Raw genomic sequence first — 18,502 nt, 5'->3', positions numbered from 1 at the left:
TCAAATAAGCATATTGTCTGCAAATATGTACAGACTGCAGTGTATGAGACATCAACTGAAAGCTGAGGGCCTGCATTTTCTTGAACTCTAGGGGGAAAATAAAACAGAAAAATAATGCTGCGCTACTCGTGAACCAAATTACCACCCTTTCGAAAGAAACCTTCGATTCAATATTCCAAAACTGAAAATCCAAATTGAAAGAGGTGTGAAAGTAGGAGTCAGAGTAAGAGAAAAGGCTGTGAACTTGCATCGGTGGGCCTGTTAAAGATGACGCTCCCCACCTCTGTGATAATGGGAATAGACACGTAATGTTGGGAGGCAATTAATCTCCTCTTGATTACATTCTAATGAGGGATCACAGCAATTCTGCACCAGGGTCACTTGTTTTCCTTAGAATTAGGGCGCAAATTAGAAGAGCTCATATTTTCTGGCAACCCCAAAGAAACCTATCCAATTATCGTACTAATCATACTGTCAACCTCATCCCTGGTACACCTGTAATTACATCTCCAAAACAAAGCTGGTGCAACCTGCATAGGTCCTTTGTTTCAGATAATGTCGCAATGAAAGTTATCTTGAATCCTAAACATTAATCATTCTGAAGCATTATAAAGGAAGGGTTCAGGGGTCATTTAATTAACCAAAGACAAACATGCAGGACCCGAGCAACCAAACATCTCTGCAGTACATAAATAATGGCCAAAGCACTGGCTTGTTAGAGCAAGCAGTTGAAGTTCAGGGCTCCCAAACAGAATTCTTGGAGGGCCGTGTTGCTGGGTTTTTTATAGGTACGTATCAGATTGAAAGGAGCCACGGAAAAACACACATATAATGGTCGCTCAACAGGACTGAAGTGTGTGATCCCCACTTAAAAGCTACCAAAACCAATTATTCCAAAAATATCTCCCACTGTTTGTTTGGTCCTTCCCTGCCACCCACTTCCTGTTTGCGGCGGTGACAGGGGAAGCGGGAGGGCCGTGGCGCCCGTTTGAGGGGTCGTGGTGCCTCGCCCGGCGCCGAGCGGGGTGTGATTGATAAGAGAACTCGTCAACCTTCAGCCTCGCCCGACAGAACGAGGCCCTGCACCTGCCGACAGCCGTCATAAATCAACCGCCATTTCATCAGTCAGAGAGCTTCTGTCTCTCTCCGCTCAGAGCTTCAGGGCTCTCTACACACGCACACAGGGATGTCTGCTGCCACACCCCTGCCCCCTCAACACGCACGCACGCATGCATGCGCACACACACACCCCTGCCCCCTCTACACGCGCACACACACACACAAACACACACACACCCCTGCCCCCTCTACACGCGCACACACACACACAAACACACACACACACCCCTGCCCTCTACACGCACACAACACCCCTGTTCCCTCTACACACACACACACACACACACACACACACACACGCCCCAGTTCCCTCTACACGCACACACACACACCCCTGCCCCCTCTACAAGCGCACACGCACACACACACACCCCTGCCCTCTACACGCACACAACACCCCTGATCCCTCTACACACACACACACACCTGCCCCCTCTACACACACACACACACACACACACACACACACACCCCTGTTCCCTCTACACACACACACACACACACACACACACACACACACACACACACACAGGGATTTCTGCAGCCACACCTCGGCCCAGACAGACCCTCTCTAACCGACCTTCCAGGAAGCACTCATAACAGCACTAAGCGACAACCAGACCCGGGTCAAATAATTATTTGAAATGCTGTAACCATTCCAGACATCAATAAAGTTTCCAATTTAAAAAGAAAAATCTATCCTTCTAAAAAATCTAACAGCAGATTCCCTCAAGGTTTTCTCTAAAATTCCTCTACTTTGTACCTGCAGAAAAAACAGGGCACACACAAGCTGGCTTGGTTCATTGGGCTAGTTGATTAGGCAAAAGATACATCAGATTCTAATGCTTCTTTATTGCAGTGTGAAGTGAGGTGCCAAATACTTTATATCATCCTGTAGCTACTACTGCGCTTGTAGCGGCTCTGAATGGCCATACACAGTCAGTTTTACGGGGTATCTGCTAAATGAATGTAATCTAATCTGCACCGGGCTCTGAAACAGGCAGGGCCTCTTGGTCCACCGTGATAAGGACTCTCTTCTGGAGCCACTCGACACCCAGCCAACTGGTGAAGGCACCAGGAATGCGCCAGCCACCCTAATTTACATGGAAGCAGACTGCAGCCTCTAGCAAGAAGGGTGACGGGACGGATCACTCGCAAGGGTATCTACAACTTTAACACAAGCCTGCGAGGGAGGGAAGCAGGCAGGAGAACACGCCGTTTGTCTACACAGTTTTTGCTCTTCACACAAACGCCAGCTGCAGGAACTCTTTTGACATTCGTGGCAAAGGAAACTTTCCCCCGAATATCAGCAGTTCCAAAAAACATACTTCAAAACATGACAAATGTCCCCATTTCACCAGCAAGGGGTCTGGCTCAGGACAAGCAGACAAGGATATCTTCTTGTCTGCCGAGTAGACCAGCCACTTCTGAGCTCAGGCCTTTCTTGTCATTATAAAGATACACATGCACCTTTTATTTCTTTCCCAGATGCCGGGGAAGCTGAAATACAAAAGAAGCTGAATATATCATTATTAATATGCTAATTATGGTTTCTTATAAGCCAACGCAGAAGCTGGAGTTAACCTCCATCTATTTGCGGCTGCACGCTAATCTAATTTACATCTTCAAAACATCCGGGCAGAACAAAAGAGGATGGCCACTGTCTTCTTTCTCGCGCTGGAGTGTGGGTTTTTTTCCCAACGACGCGGGAGATGCAGCGAAGGGAGATTAGGACAGGATTAGTAATAAGGACGGTTAGAGAGACGCGGAGAAGGAGCCCGAGAGCTCAATGTGAACTGTCAGTGTGTTGCGGAGTTTAATTTGCACATGAAAAACAGCGAGCTCGACTGAAGTGTTGCGTCGTTCCATTTTCACTCTGCTCAGAAAAGATCAGACATGCCACTGGTGATCTATTCTAGGTTCCCGGCACCTTCTGTCGTTACCGGGTAACTGTCCTTTAAATGCACTGCTGTGAAAAGTTCCCCCCGTGCTCTGCTCTCCCCCTGCCTCTAACAGCGCAACAGAGGCGGAGATGACCACAAGGCCGTCGCCATCAACTACCCTAAATAAGTCAGCGGTTCTCTGTCAAATTCAATTTAGCTTTATAGACGCAAAATACATATAGTCGAAACATATTGCCAAAGTACACAGAATACATAAACGTGTTTCTTATTTATTATTACATGTCATTTGGCCGACACTTTTATCCAAAGCGACTTACAGTTGATCTAGACTAAGCAGGAGACAATCCTCCCTTGGACCAATGCAGGGTTAAGGGCCTTTTGCTCAAGGGCCCAACGACTATGTGGATTTAATTGAGCTACACCGACCTTGCGGGTCCCAGTCCTTGACCTTACGCTACAGGCTGCATGTTTGTCCATTAGCGTGCGCGTGTGTCCATTAGCGTGCGCGTGTGTCCATTAGTATGTGAGTGCTTTTACGTGCAGCATCATGTGAGGTGCACCAACATAACACTGAACGGTATTTAATTTCATCTCTCCCTCTCACCCTCCCTCCCTGCCCCTCTCCCCCTCTCTCTCTCTCCCTCCCCTCTCTCCCTCCCCTCTCACCCTGCCCCTCTCCCTATCACACTCGCCTCTCTCCCTCCCCTCTCACCCTCACCCTCTCTCCCTCCCCTCTCACCCTCACGCTCTCTCCCTCCCCTCTCACCCTCACCCTCCCTCTCTCTCTCTCTCTCTCTCTCTCTCTCTCTCTCTCTCCACCACCCTCCCCTCTCACCCTCCCTCTCTTCTGTTGGACTGGATGAAAGCCAGCTGCACTTTTTCAGTAACCTTTCAAGAAAACATTTCAAACCCAAATATTGACTCCAAAAAGACTGCTGGACAAGTGCGTGGCCCCGTTTCCCTGGCTAAGTGTGCGACCGTTTGAGCTGGGTGACGGGACGAAGGAGCTGATGAGGTGAATGATTATTAGTCACATCAATAGCGTGTGTGTGTGTGTGTATGTGTGCGCACGCATCTGTATGTGTGTGCACGTGTGTGTTTCTGTCTGTGTGTGTGTGTGTGTGTGTGTGTGTGTGTGTGTGTGTATGTGCGTGTGTGTGTATGTGCATGTGTGTGTGCGTGTGTGTATGTGCATGCGTTTGTCACACTGTGGATCTGATAAATAATTCCTAAATCTCTAGTGCCAAAACTGGACAGAGGAAGAAGGCCCAGGTTTGGCGTGTAACGTGATGCATGCGCACGTCACACTGTAATCCCCCTATCGCTCCCAGCCTCGCCATTGTTCAAGATACTGACGACAGTGCGGGATTTACCGGGATTAGCCGCAGGGGAGCTTCAGAAACCTGTCCCCTTTTGTTGGTGGGATTTTTTACCTCTCCTTCCTTTCCATTCTTCGGGAACACAAACGGCTTTAAACCGTTAAAGGTGCGATAATGCAGGAGGTGTAATGTCATATTAGTGACGGGATTTAAAAAAATTATATATTTTTTATCTTCGGCGGAGAGTCACAAGATGAGCCCGGCGCCAGACATGCCGGAAGACGTGCGAAGAGGCAGCAGCAGGATTTAGCGTTCAACACCTCAACTCTGGTACAGAACATATCTCACATGCCTCTGCCTACGTCACTCTCTCCCTCTCTCTCCCTCCCTCCCTCGTGTCCTCTCCAAACCAACGCCGTTAGCATGTTCTCCGCATCTCAGTAAGGCTTTAGGTAAGTGGTGGAAGATTATCCTGAAAGGCAGTCTGGGGGAGCAGGGGTTCTGAAAGGCGCCGTTCGGTGAGTGCCCTTCTGATGCGGGCCGGGGTGATGACGAGCAGTCAGAAGAGGAAGAGTGCTCATCAGCTCTGGCGTGTTTCTTCCTTCAGCCATGATGCTGAGGTGAACAGAAGAGGCTTCACTGCCATCCTCTGGCACTGGTGGCTTTGCTCCTGTTATTTAAGCAAATGCGCCCGGCTACCTTGGGCGTTCTGTCCTACCGCCTCCCCTGTTCTTTCCAGGGGAGCATCTGTCTGTGGGCTGCATTTCAACAACAACTCTCGCTCAATAGCCCTCTCCCTTCCCAACCAGCGCAGATTTAATTTGGGCAGAATAAGGTTTAATAAACAGGAGCCGCGGTGAAGCGACGATCAAAGCGTTGAGGAGTCGAGTTCCCCGACCGCGAGCGGGACTGAAAGAGGAACGGGGGTGAAAGAGGAACGGGGGTGAAAGGACTTTTGGCGGTGACTGGGAGCGCGTGTTGAGAGACCTCGCCTCAGGACAAGTCCTGGGCTTCAGTGGAGTGGGTCTTTCTGGAGGGGGCAGAAGCGAAATGGAAGGCAACAGCTAATCTCCGCAGACTACAACCCTATAAAACGCCAAGCTGGGCAATTACGAAGCAGCTGGCGCCCGGATGAATAATTCCACCACGTTTTGTGATGGATGAATGGACAATGAGGGGGAAAAAAAAGAAAGAATCCCACTGTGTGTGTGAGAGAGCGAGCGAGAGCAAAAAATTAACCCCAGTGTTCTGAGGGCAGAGCTGCAGATGACATCATCGTCACAATTAGACTTTTAAGGGAGATGGCGGACAAAGTAACTGTGTAAGAAAGTGACTCGGAGTCAAAACCGCACGCCACGCAGTGCCATTTCTGTGGGCTTTAATTCAGCTTCTTTCAGCTGACAATGGTCATAGCTATGCATATTTTATGTGGGTTTGCTCCATCTCACGCTGTTTCTGTCCATTTCTGGTCCGGAGAGAACATTGAAGTGATAGCCACCCCATTCTGTCCATTGGCATGAGCAGTGAGTGCTGCTAATTTGGGGATAAATCCAAGTTTCACAGGGTAAAATACAAGCCAGCTTACCACAAACACAAAAAAAGGATTATGCCACAGCTTAGCTAAGGGTCTGGAGTCAGTATTTGTTCATTTGTTCAAGTGATGAACGATTTCGCAAATGCCATTTTCCATAACGCACTGAGAGGAGCAATGCATTATGGGTTTTATCTAACAATTAGAGCCCGTTCCAGTCTACCATCTGCACTAGGATGATGTTCCTCAGTTTAATTTTATTTAATCATAAACTAAACCTGTGCTGCCTAAACTGTTTGTGCCCAAAACCTACTTAACGAGAAAGTAATGACACAATGCACTTAATGAGCATTTAATGTCATGTAACCCCACAGACAGTCCCCACCCCTTATTAAAAACTTCTAACATGACAGAACAAGTGAATATACACGCTTTAATTTAAACAGTGTGAATCTCAATGGATCGTGTGTGCATGTGCTTGTACACCCTTCAACTTTCCAGTGAAAGTTAAGTTACTGTATTTATTTTTCAAAGTAAGAAATAATTAAGCTATATATTTAACACAATAATGCAGAAAAACCTCCATCTTTCAGTATTTAACATGTTCTCCCTTTATTACAGCGCCCATTCTATTTGGGAGACATGCTTTGAGAAAAAGATCCTCAAATACAAATATTTTTCTATTCTACTCGTAAACACGCTCCAAAATTATGTTTTGGAGAAGTTGGTTGCATTTTCTGCTTCTTTCACACCAAATAATGCAAATACGAGCCTGGGATGGCCAGTCCGTTGTTCCGAGAACACAGCTGCTTGATCTTAGCAGTGCGCTTGGGGTCATTATCTTGCTGTAGAATTAATTTGCTCCCAATCAAACGTTGTCCGGACGGGATTGCGCTATGTTGAGATTTGTTTGTATTTATGAGTATTCATGATGCCTTCAATCAAAACTAAATCACCCAGATGTTCTACAACCCTAAAGGGGCACTGATTATCCACTACTCTCGACTGATGGTCGTAGACATTTGGATAGTAGTTTGGGTTGTAGACATTTGCATAGTTGTTTGAATTGTAGACATTTTGGTAGTTGTTTGGGTTGAAGCCATTTCTGTCATTGTTTAGTTTGTAGACATTTGGGTGGTTGTTTTGGTTGCAGACATTTTGTTAGTTGTTTGCGTTGTAGACATTTGGGTAGTTGTTTGGATTGTAGACATTTGGGTAGTTGTTTGGATTGTAGACATTTGGGTAGTTGTTTGGTTGTAGACATTTGTTTGGGTTGTAAACATCGTTCCGAGAGCATGCATACATACAGTGTTGCCTTCTCTTACTTCAGAAAATCTCTAACTTAGACTCATCGGTCCATAGGTTTGCACTTTTGGTTCTCTTTTGTCACTTTTGTTTATTTCCATTTCCTTTGACAGCTACACACAGACACCCTTTTAGAATTCAGGCCCATAGCATTGAGCACTCTCACAGTGGACGGATTGACAGAAAGACCCATAGATTTCTTCAAGAGTGTCCCATCCCTCAAAGATAAAATCCTTAAGTACCAGTTTTGTGATAGTTAATCCCATTTTTGCTGTATCTTAAAATAATCTTTTAAAAAAACTCATTTGGAAGCACCCATTCTTTTTTTTTCATATAATTTTCCTTTCCTTGATTTTCACCTTCCTTTGGCAGATGAATTATAGGCAGTTATTAATCATTTTATATGAAATCTCATCAGAAATATTACCTTAGATTTGAATATTACGGTCATGTTTGAAGGCAAAGGTTTCTCATAACGTCACTGACACTTTTGGTAACACATTTTGTTGGGAGAACACAGCTGGTAACTTGGGACGGATTGGAGCGGTAGGGTTTTCTGTTCAACATACATTTCCAGCATTATTGTCCGACATAGAAAAAATGTACAGCACCGAATGGCTGATTGGACTGGAAACTGAGTAAGCGAAAAGGGACTCTGACATTAGCACAGTACTGTATAGATCTACATATTTTCTGCCCTGTCATCTCACGACTCACGTCAGACCCACCGATCTGACCAGGCAGGTTAATGCAGAGCTGAGCTCTGTGACGACCGCAGGGATCAAACGTGGGCAGGAACGCGTCGGACTGCATAGCCAATGGGATGTAGGTGTGCAGGAAAACGGGGTTCACAACCGACCTTACCAAAAATTTCCACGGACCGTTAAAAAGAGAAGACCAGCCCCTACAGGTGGAGCAACAGCCGCCATTACGTTTTTGTAAGAGGCGCAGAATGAGATTCAGGAGCTCGGTATGGAAGAGAACAGAGGGTGCAGTGGCCGCAGGTTTGAGCTGTGAATGAGAACACGGGGGCTAATGCAATCGCAGACTGGTCAGAGGCCATCCAACTCCAACCCTCACAGGGAGAGCTTCTCAATCCAATACACCCAGGGCAGGAAGTCCTGAAATCCACACTCCTCACCACGGGCGACCAGATGCAATTTCATCTTCCAATAAATACATTTAAAAAAAGCATAGCTGCAGGACCAAGTCAGTTCCCAATATAGACATAACGCTGCGGTTAAAATATTGAGTGTTGCATTGGGGTAAATACAATCATTTCAAAGCAGTTTGTGAATATGCTGTGGATGTTATTCTGCTCTAATTTAAACAAATGTAATTTTTTCAATATGGGAGCCAACTACAGTTGATACGATTAAAATGATGAAGTTTCCCTTAAATTATAGAGCCGCACAAAGTCAAAGCGCTTAGCCTGTACTTAAATCTAACTGCCCCTTTGTAGCCACAAAGAAAAGCAGGCAATCACAGGGCATTAATATTTCACCTCTGAAGGAGTCCCGTCGCCAGCTTTAAAAATACACGCTGCTCATAGGCATGTACGTGTAATTATTTCATCAGTTCGTTTATTTATTCGGACTTTAAAACAAGGTCCGTTAATTGCGTCTCAATGGGCTTAATTACGGCAGGACGGGCTGGGTCCAGAGCAGCTCCAGGCAGCCGGCCCTGAGCACGCCCCCCCCTCCCCCACAGCTCTCCGCCCGGCACGGGCTGGAGCCCAGGGCCAGCGGCCGAGGCCCGTCCCGGCTTGCGGTGGACGACAGGGGACCGCCGCTGGCTCCTTCCCCTGCACACGGGGCCGCCGCTGGCTCCTTCCCCTGCACACGGGGCCAACCTGCTCGCCGGCATCTAAATAAAAAAAATAAAAAGTAGCTACTTTCCACACAGGCAGCCATCACCAAGGCAACACGGTCTCAAAGTCCCTTTGAACCGCTTCTGAGATCGAATGATCTCAGATCAATCGGACTATTAACAAACGGGGGAAGCAAACCGAGGAACGGAGGAGAAGAGCGTTCGCTTCCGCAAATGCCGTTACGAAGTGCGTCTGCTCGAGGTCTAATAATAAACGAATGATCGAATCATTAAATCGGACGTGGAAAACCGCGCTTGAACTGGCTCTCACGACAAGCACCCTTCTGCCGGTCTCAGTTTACCTGGCCGGATGACGGGCGCGTAACACAGGGGTATGAGGCTGTACGCATCGTGCACGGCGGTCACGCGTGTGCGTGCCGGGGTGTCGGAGGGGGGGCCTGAGGGTCCACACACTGCCTGCAGCTGCTCTCATCTTAACCCCCGTCTGAAAGCAGGGCGCAACTGGGTATTCCAGGTCTCACGCTCGCTCTTAAATATTAAACCGAAATGACCTACCCCGTCTCATTTAATACAAAAGAGAAATACCCGGTGCTGCAGCCACACCGCTTGGCCAATGAGGAAGAGAAGGCAATTAAAAATAAAAATAGCCCAGAGGAACATGCAGCAGTGGCTAGCAGTGCTGCATACAGCATGCAGCCAGCACACGGCCCGGTCTTCAGCCATCCCACCCCGTCTGGAGGAAAAGGGGAATAACTGAGCGCTCAATTTATTTGTCACTTTACTGGGTGGTTTCCTGTATGGACCTGTTTTTACTTTCAGGTGCCCCCCCCCCGATGTAACATTGGGGAAAGAAAAATATTATTTACAGTAAGCATGTCCACTGGCCCTTTACATCCTGCCTCTCGGACTCAACGGACGTCACGGAGGCTGGAGCGAAAGGCAGAATGAAAAGGAGTGATTTCCAGTCTCTCTATGGCTCCCAGACCCGCAGGACAGACGGCCTCCTCCGGCGCTACGCGGGAGGGCAGCGTCGGGATGCGGAGCGGTGAGCAGGCAAGCGTCACATCCCATCAGCGCCGGGCGCCCACAGCCCCGACCGCAAACAATCAGCGGTTCAGCTGAACTCACTCTGATCCCGCCCGAAACGCCGCAGCGGGGCTCCCCCCCCCCGTGCCCGGGTCTGCGGGCGCGCGGAGGAGCGCTCTCGGACTTCAGGAGAGGAGGGGAAATTCCGGAAAGATCTCCACCATCGCCTCTCCCCGCCCCTCCCCTCCCTCTTCTTCCAGAAAGTTCCTCTCTCCTCAATGCGACGCTTCAGTGCCGGCGCTGAGAAATCACCGCGGATTTCACCCATCAAGCCTCTCATTCCGCAATCCCTTCCGCAGACAATATCTCTGCCTCTCTGTCTCTCCATGGAGGGGTATGGCTATTACAGGAGCCAGAAAGCCCAGACTCTATAGCAGGCTAAGCAATCAGAGATTAGCAGCTCACCTGCAGCTTTCTGTGGGTCTGTGAGGGGGCTGATTAGGGCCTCTCCCCGCTCCCATTTCACAACCCACAGCCTCCATCACTGACACTGGGCCCCGTTCGGCTCCTCATAACACACATAAGAGCAGATCGCGCCCGCAGTCATCCGCTTACGCATCACACACACTCTTAAGCCATTCTGTGCTCCCCCTCTCTCTCCCGCTCGCTCTCTATACAGAATATATACAGTCAGCTCCGTCGTTTTAGGACAAAGACGTTTTTCGTTTTCTTCAATTTCTTATTTTGAGGGGGATGGAGAGGGCATTTGTTAGAAAACAACATTGTTTACCTGCAGTGCGTTTTTTATTTATCTCCTTTTTAAATACTGTAAGTGTTATCTAAATAAAAAAGAAAAACATTTTGTGCGCAATATTTCTTTCCTCGATGTGCTGTTCTTTTAAAAAGGAAAAGAAACCCACTGTAATCATCAGTCACTCCAAAGAAAAGCACACGGACGCTACGCGCAGTGTGGAAGATGTATTGCGGAGAAATCCCGATAAATCAGGAGTTTTGACAGTCAAACTTTCAGAACAATGACATGTTACATCAATTAAAGCGCACTTTGGAAGAAACTGCAGCTCCCTCTCAGATTGGAGAGAGTACATTGATTTAATGACCAGCATTACTCACTGCTCCCCTCGTGTCTGAAGTGGGGAGAAATCAGCGTGGGGATACCTGATGGTTATCTCAAACTCCCACAGCTTGTACCTAACCCACTGATACCCAACACGCGTTTACTGACCAGGGACCAGATACACATGGTGAGAACCTCACAGCCTGTACTTAACCCACTGATACCCAACACGCGTTTACTGACCAGGGACCAGATACACATGGTGAGAACCTCACAGCCTGTACTTAACCCACTAATACCCAACACGCGTTTACTGACCAGGGACCAGAAACACATGGTGCAGAACCTCACAGCCTGTACCTAACCCACTGATACCCAACACGCGTTTACTGACCAGGGACCAGAAACACATGGTGCAGAACCTCACAGCCTGTACCTAACCCACTGATACCCAACACGCGTTTACTGACCAGGGACCAGATACACATGGTGCAGAACCTCACAGCCTGTACCTAACCCACTGATACCCAACACGCGTTTACTGACCAGGGACCAGATACACATGGTGCAGAACCTCACAGTCTGTATCTAACGCGCTAATACCCAACACACGTTTACTGACCAGGGACCAGATACACATGGTGCAGAACCTCACAGCCTGTACCTAACCCACTGATACCCAACACGCGTTTACTGATCAGGGACCAGATACACATGGTGCAGAACCTCACAGCCTGTACCTAACCCACTGATACCCAACACGCGTTTACTGACCAGGGACCAGATACACATGGTGAGAACCTCACAGCCTGTATCTAACCCGCTAATACCCAACACGCGTTTACTGACCAGGGACCAGATACACATGGTGCAGAACCTCACAGCCTGTATCTAACCCGCTAATACCCAACACGCGTTTACTGACCAGGGACCAGTTACACATGGTGAGAACCTCACAGCCTGTACCTAACCCACTGATACCCAACACGCGTTTACTGACCAGGGACCAGATACACATGGTGCAGAACCTCACAGTCTGTATCTAACCCGCTAATACCCAACACGCGTTTACTGACCAGGGACCAGATACACATGGTGAGAACCTCACAGCCTGTACCTAACCCGCTAATACCCAACACGCGTTTACTGACCAGGGACCAGAACTGAGAATTTCTCAAATATTTTGCCTAACAAAACATACAAATAAAGGAGTGAAAATACAAGGTGCGTTCAGTAATCTACATAAATTGTACCGTTCTCGATGGGGGTCAACCACCCTTAAACAGCCTTTACGACGCATTGCGTAACGGAGAATTAATTTCTCCGTCTCTGTCTCTGCAGCTGTACAGCGGGCAGACCGAGCCACGCTTCACAATAGAGCCATTACCCACGGAGGCCTGACGTGGGCACACCTGGGCTGGCGGGCGGCAGCTTTTTTAAAAGCTTCAAAGAAACGGGAACAAGGCAGTTCAGCCAGTGAGAAAGGGTCACGATCAGAGAGGCTCTTAAGAGCTGAAGTCCACATTAAGGCCGTTTCAATTACGTCCCTCCTTCTGTCATCATTAGGAAGCCTGGCTGTGCCGGGCACTGCGGCCAGGGGTTTAAAGGCTTGGAGAGGAGTGGGGGGAAGAGGATAAAGTGTAGCACTGCAGCGCACTGCCAGGAGGAGGGGCTGTCCGCATTATTTAAGTCAATTTGCTCCATTAGAATCCAGGCAATGATGGTGTCATTCAAGGCCAAGTGGCGTGGAGTCTCCAGATATAACATTTGGCCCCCTCATGGTAAAGGATACAATATTGGTGTTCCTCATTATGTGGGCTCCAGTAACAATGAAAAGCATTTTCCTCTTCCAGGATTTTCCTCTGTTCCACACTCATTCCTCCAACATCCACTCCATTCTCCACTAAACGAGTGAACACACGACTCTTATTTGGGGGGGAAAAAAACATGCATAAATCAGCATGTCGGTTCAGATTACGCTGTCCAAAGCCAATGCACACAAGCGCGTGAACCGTTTAATTATGCCCTGTGATTTATTCACTTAGACTGACCAACAACACGCACTGCGCTGCGGGTTTCACAGGAAACAGAAAGACAGAAATGCAGAAAGAAACAAAGCGAGCCAGAAACCTAATGGAAGGAATACAAAGGGGAGAAAAGAGAGAAGAGAACAGGAAGATGACCCGCAGCAGCAGAGCTGGTCGTGCCGGCGATGTAAGCTCCAGCTCAACCCCGCTGAGAAGCCAGAGCCTCAACGCGGTGTGACCACACCTGCCCTCTGCCCCACACCGGCCTGCCCTCTACCCCACCCTGCTCTCTGCCCTCTGTCCCACACACCCCTCTGCCCCACACACCACCCTGCTCTCTGCCCCACACACCACACACCCCTCTACCCCACACACCCCTCTACCCCACACACCACACACCCCTCTGCCCCACACACCACCCTGCCCTCTGCCCCACACACCACCCTGCCCTCTGCCCCACACACCACCCTGCTCTCTGCCCTCTGTCCCACACACCCCTCTGCCCCACACACCACCCTGCTCTCTGCCCCACACACCACACACCCCTCTGCCCCACACACCACCCTGCCCTCTGCCCCACACACCACCCTGCTCTCTGTCCCACACACCCCTCTGCCCCACACACCACCCTGCTCTCTGCCCCACACACCACCCTGCCCTCTGCCCCACACACCACCCTGCCCTCTGCCCCACACACCGGCCTGCCCTGGGTGAGTGTGAGGACCGGAGCCCAACCCAGCGTGGGGTCTGTAGGCCTGTTACCCCCGTCCCTCCACAGGCCTGTGTTCACCGTGCAGCCTGGGTGAGTGTGAATGGAGCTCCACCTTATCCAGCCTCAACCGGCGCACCGTGTTTCCCGCTCCGGGGCTGAAAATGCCGTCTCATGACTATGTATGAGTGTAGCGGGAAGGAAATCCATAACTCTTCCACTTGTTGGTGCTAAAAGAGTGCTAATTGGGCGCTTTGTTGTATGCATATTCATGAGGGAGGCTGTCAACAAAGACGCACAATGAACGCCCCAGCCCGGCCGGCGTGGAGACCGACCGGCCTTTCATTTGCAGCAGCGCTATAAATATTCAACAAAAGGAGCGAGGCCCAAGGTGGACCATCCTTAACCGAGCAGCCCGGACAGAATCATACCCCCGAGAGGGAGCAGCAACCCACCGAGACGCGCACTAAAGTTTGCCAAACACGTTATGCAGAGAAAAAACTTTCAAATGTTCATCCTGCTTTCCTTCTGACTTTCATTTCAGCCTGACTGCCCCCCCCCACTCCTCCCCACCCAACTGCAGGGTGTTCTGCGGCTGAGCACTTCCTCTGATAGTCTGATTTCTTAAAGCTTATTCCCTTTCTCACCTCCCCTCCAAAATATTATTCATGGAATCACCCCGTGTGTGAGAAAAACAACTGTGCTCCTCAAATACAAGAGGTAAAAATACTTCTTGGGATGGGTGACTGGAGGAGAGAGGAGAGAGTGGAGAGAGGGGGACAGAGAGATGGGGGGGGGGGGGGGGGGGGGAAGAAAACTGCAACGCTCCAATTAAACCTGCGAATCGGTGCCAAAGATCTGTCTCTGCTCATGCAGGAGGCTGTGCTGGCATGTGGCTCGCTGCAATGAGCGACGAAAAACCCCCACAAAACCCCCGTCCCTCACATTCGCACGGGGAGCGAGCCGAGGAAGCCCGCGCTCAATTCAGACCGGGACATAATTTGGGAAAATATTTTCCCATCATCAAATCGTCTAGCATATCAGCGTCTGGGGAGACGGTTGCTAACGGTTTCGGTGTTTCAGACAATTTTGGAGGGCCGCAATTTCACAGCAGTCGCAGGAGCAAATGAGCTGAAATTTTGTAAGCACCTTCCACAGGCCGGGGACAGCTTTCTCTCCTTTTCTCCTTCTCCCAGGTAACACTCATAAATGTACCTTTAAAGCACTCAGCACTCGAAGCTTTAATATCAAAGGATGCTATTAAGACAAGCTGAATATTTCATTAAAACATGTACCGGGGCATGGTTTGCAAAAACTGATTTTGGTAACATGATGCAGATACCTGTATGTACAAATATAAAATGTGACATCTAGTACACAATGAGCATACAGTGGTATTTTTTGGCATGTGATTGACTCCATTTTAACAAGAGGAACGTGTGTTTTGTCATTAGATGGGCACTGAACCCAGGAAGGATTATCTTTTCTCCAGAAAATTTGTTCCTGGCAGAAGTTTTCCAGAAGGTGGAAAAGGGCTCATGGCTGAAAGCAAACCATACCAAAGGACAAGGAGAAACATGAATCACCTATATATCAAAAAGATTACACTACATATATAACATCATTCTTCTGGAAAGATCTTCAGCTCCACCTCATCTGACTACTATACAATACGCATTACATGGGACATGGCATCTGGCCGAAACCCCTGGAAAGAATTCTGCTTGACGAGGTCGAAATTGACGTTACTGACCATTGCATTTGATATGCAGTGCATGTAGCTCAGCAGCCTGACAGTATATTGTACATTTTCTCTCTCATTCTCCCAAAATCAAAAAACAAACGGAACAAACAAAAACTAAATTAAAAATGGACAAAAGCGTCAACAGGAAAAAGGCAGGATGTTGCAGGGAGATGGTGAATCAGCATTTCTGCATTTCGCGGGGTGATATCCATCGACTCATAAAACCCTGTTTTCACGTCCAGTTTAATTAGAAAGCTGCTCCCCAAATCTCATCCTACCAGACACCTTTACCCACGACCCCCTGGGACTCAGTCATACTGGCCTGGGTGAATTTAAAGTGGTGGCTTAAAATGGGAGATGAGGAGAGAGTGAGAGACGGAGACCGCGAGAGAGGGGGCGGAGAGGTCAGCCTTGTATACCTGTGCTGCTCTTTTATTTACAGTCAATCTTAATTTCTGTAAGTGTTGTTATGATCATCTTCATGTTATGCCAGAGTGATTTACTGTAAATGTCAAACATGTGCATGCATGGGCATCAGTGCTTCAACTGCCATGACAAAGAAGCACCAAATAATTGCACTGAAGAGACAGTGAGAGAGAGAGAGAAATGAAAGGGGGAAAGAGAAAGATGAAGAAATAGAGAAGGGAAGTGACTGAGAAAGAAAACAAATTTATGAGATTAAGAGAGAGGGAAGAAGAGATAGAGAACAGAATGAGATAATCATTTTTACGAGGACTAGAATTATTAGTATGGTTTTTAATATCATTGCACATGGATGGATTAGTATTTTGTGTGTATGTGTGCGCCTGAGTGCTTGTTTTGTGCCAGTGTCTGTGTGTGCCTGGGTGTGTATGTTTGTGTACGTGTGTGAGTGCCTGTGTTTGTGTGTGTGTGGGTGCGTGTGCGTGTGTGTCTGCGTGCGTGTGTGCGTGCGTGCGTGTCTGTGTCTGGGCGTGTGTGTGTGCTTATGAGTGTGCGTGTGTGTGCGTGTGCGTGTGCGTGCGTGCGTGCCTGTGTCTGGGCGTGCGTGCATGCGTGCGTGTGTGCGTGTGTCTGGGCGTGCGTGCGTGCGTGCGTGTGTGCCTGTGTCTGGGCGTGCGTGCGTGCGTGCGTGTGTGCGTGTGTCTGGGCGTGCGTGCGTGCGTGCGTGTGTGCCTGTGTCTGGGCGTGTGGTGCAGCGTATGGGGGTAAAAATAAAAGGCAGTTCTACCCGAGTCAGCAGGATGCCACACATCACCCCGTTAAGCTCTGAACACACACAGACCCCGTCCCCACCCGGCTGAAAGATCAGTCAAGCCCAGCCTCTCCGCACCTGTCCGGTCCCGCAGAGAGAGTGCGCTCGCCCCCGCTAACAGGGCGGGGCCCGGTCCCAAACCGCCAATGGAGGAGGAGGAGGAGGAGGAGGACGACCTCTGACCGCTCAATCGCGCCGCTAATGACAGCGCCTCCTCCCACACACAGATGATTCTGCTGTAATTCCCCGCGTGTGAAGCGCGGGACCCGGGAGATCAATTATTAAAGGGTATGAACGGCGTGGCGTGATTAGCAGAGCCCTGCTCCCGGGCTCAGCCCCGTACGTTCCCCCGGCGGGGCCCCGCCCAGCCCAGGAGACGGCACGCATCAGGGCGCCTTCCTTACCTGACTGCAATCCCCTCCGGCCATCCACCAGGGCTTAATAACACACATTTTCACACCAACACAGAGCAATTAGGAAAGGGCAAGAGTCGCTAGCGAGAATAACAACAACAACATTGACAACGGCGAAGAAAAAACACTTTCCAAATCACGCAGAAGGGTTAATTCCGGTTAATAAGTGCGCGTAAGCCAAGTAAGCAAGCACAGAAGCAGCGATAATGGTAAGAGAAAGAGATTTCTGAAATGCGGGTTAATGTTGAGAAGCGGTTCTGTGAAAGCGGCAGATGGAGGAATGGAGCTGCACCGCAGCGCTGCAGGATGAGGGGTAATTAGCCGTTTGCGCTAGCGGCTAGCGCAGGGCCGGCGACGGGGCCTACACTGACGGGGCGAAGCCTGGGGCTCGACTGCTCAGTAAGCCACGGTCGGAGCGGGCGGGGACGGGCAGCGGGGCTCGGAGGCCCCCTGTCCGTGGGGGGATGTCCCTCTGGAGAGCTGAAATCCCCCTACACTCCAATTACTCTGGCTGCTGGACATGTGAGCGCGCCGGGCGAGACGACGGCCTCGTTTCCCGCGTGATGGATCACGGCACGCGACAAAATACTCCTCCTCTCTTCCCTCTGTCCCCCCTCCCTCCTCCCTCCCTCCCTCCCTCCCTCGCTTCTCCAGCCTGAGAAACAGGAAGTGGCAGGAGGCTCACCAGGCAGCGTCCTGTAACGGCGCGGGGGGGAGCGGAGCGCGTCTCTCCGCCCGGCCGGCGCTGAAACGGAGCAGAGGTGCCGCAGGGTTACCGCTTCCTGTTTTAAGAGCGCCGGTAATGACGCCCGTAACCTTTTTCCGCGGGAAGGTGAACCCCCGCCGCTGGTGCGCAGCTGCTGAAACCGCAATATCTCTCACAATGTAATTAATAAATAATGCAGAGGGAGGGCGCGCTCAGAGCGGTTAGCGCTGTTGTGCGTACGGGCTCCGGGCGCGGAGACGGTGGGCTTTAGCCTGGAGCGCGGTCACCCCCCCGACTTCGGTTACGATAGGCCGGGCTCTCGGAGGCAGGGGACTGTATTCGGGGGAGAAAAGCCGTGGTTAGCCCCCGCTACGTCGACGCTAAACACCGGCAGCACGGCGTCCACGTTCTCCGGCGCGTCTGCGCGCTGTGGAAACGACATCCCGACCGCTGATGACGCAGACAGCGCGTGGCTCTCGGGACACAGAGGGGGGTGGGGAGGGGTTCGGGGTACTTGGTCGTCGGTGGAGAGAGAGAGAGCGGGATTGGGGACGGCGTGG

General features: G+C 50.0%; 1 protein-coding gene across 3 annotated transcripts in view; it reads right to left on the bottom strand.

Moving 5' to 3' along the window:
• Positions 1 to 18,502, bottom strand: part of LOC133116456 (protein diaphanous homolog 3-like) — a 354,934-nt gene that overhangs the window by 31,133 nt on the left and 305,299 nt on the right. The gene's annotated exons all lie outside the window — the stretch shown is intronic.

Source organism: Conger conger, chromosome 17, assembly GCF_963514075.1.
Source record: "Conger conger chromosome 17, fConCon1.1, whole genome shotgun sequence".
Classification (NCBI taxonomy): Eukaryota; Metazoa; Chordata; class Actinopteri; order Anguilliformes; family Congridae; genus Conger; species Conger conger.
This window is presented reverse-complemented; position numbering and strand designations above follow the sequence as displayed.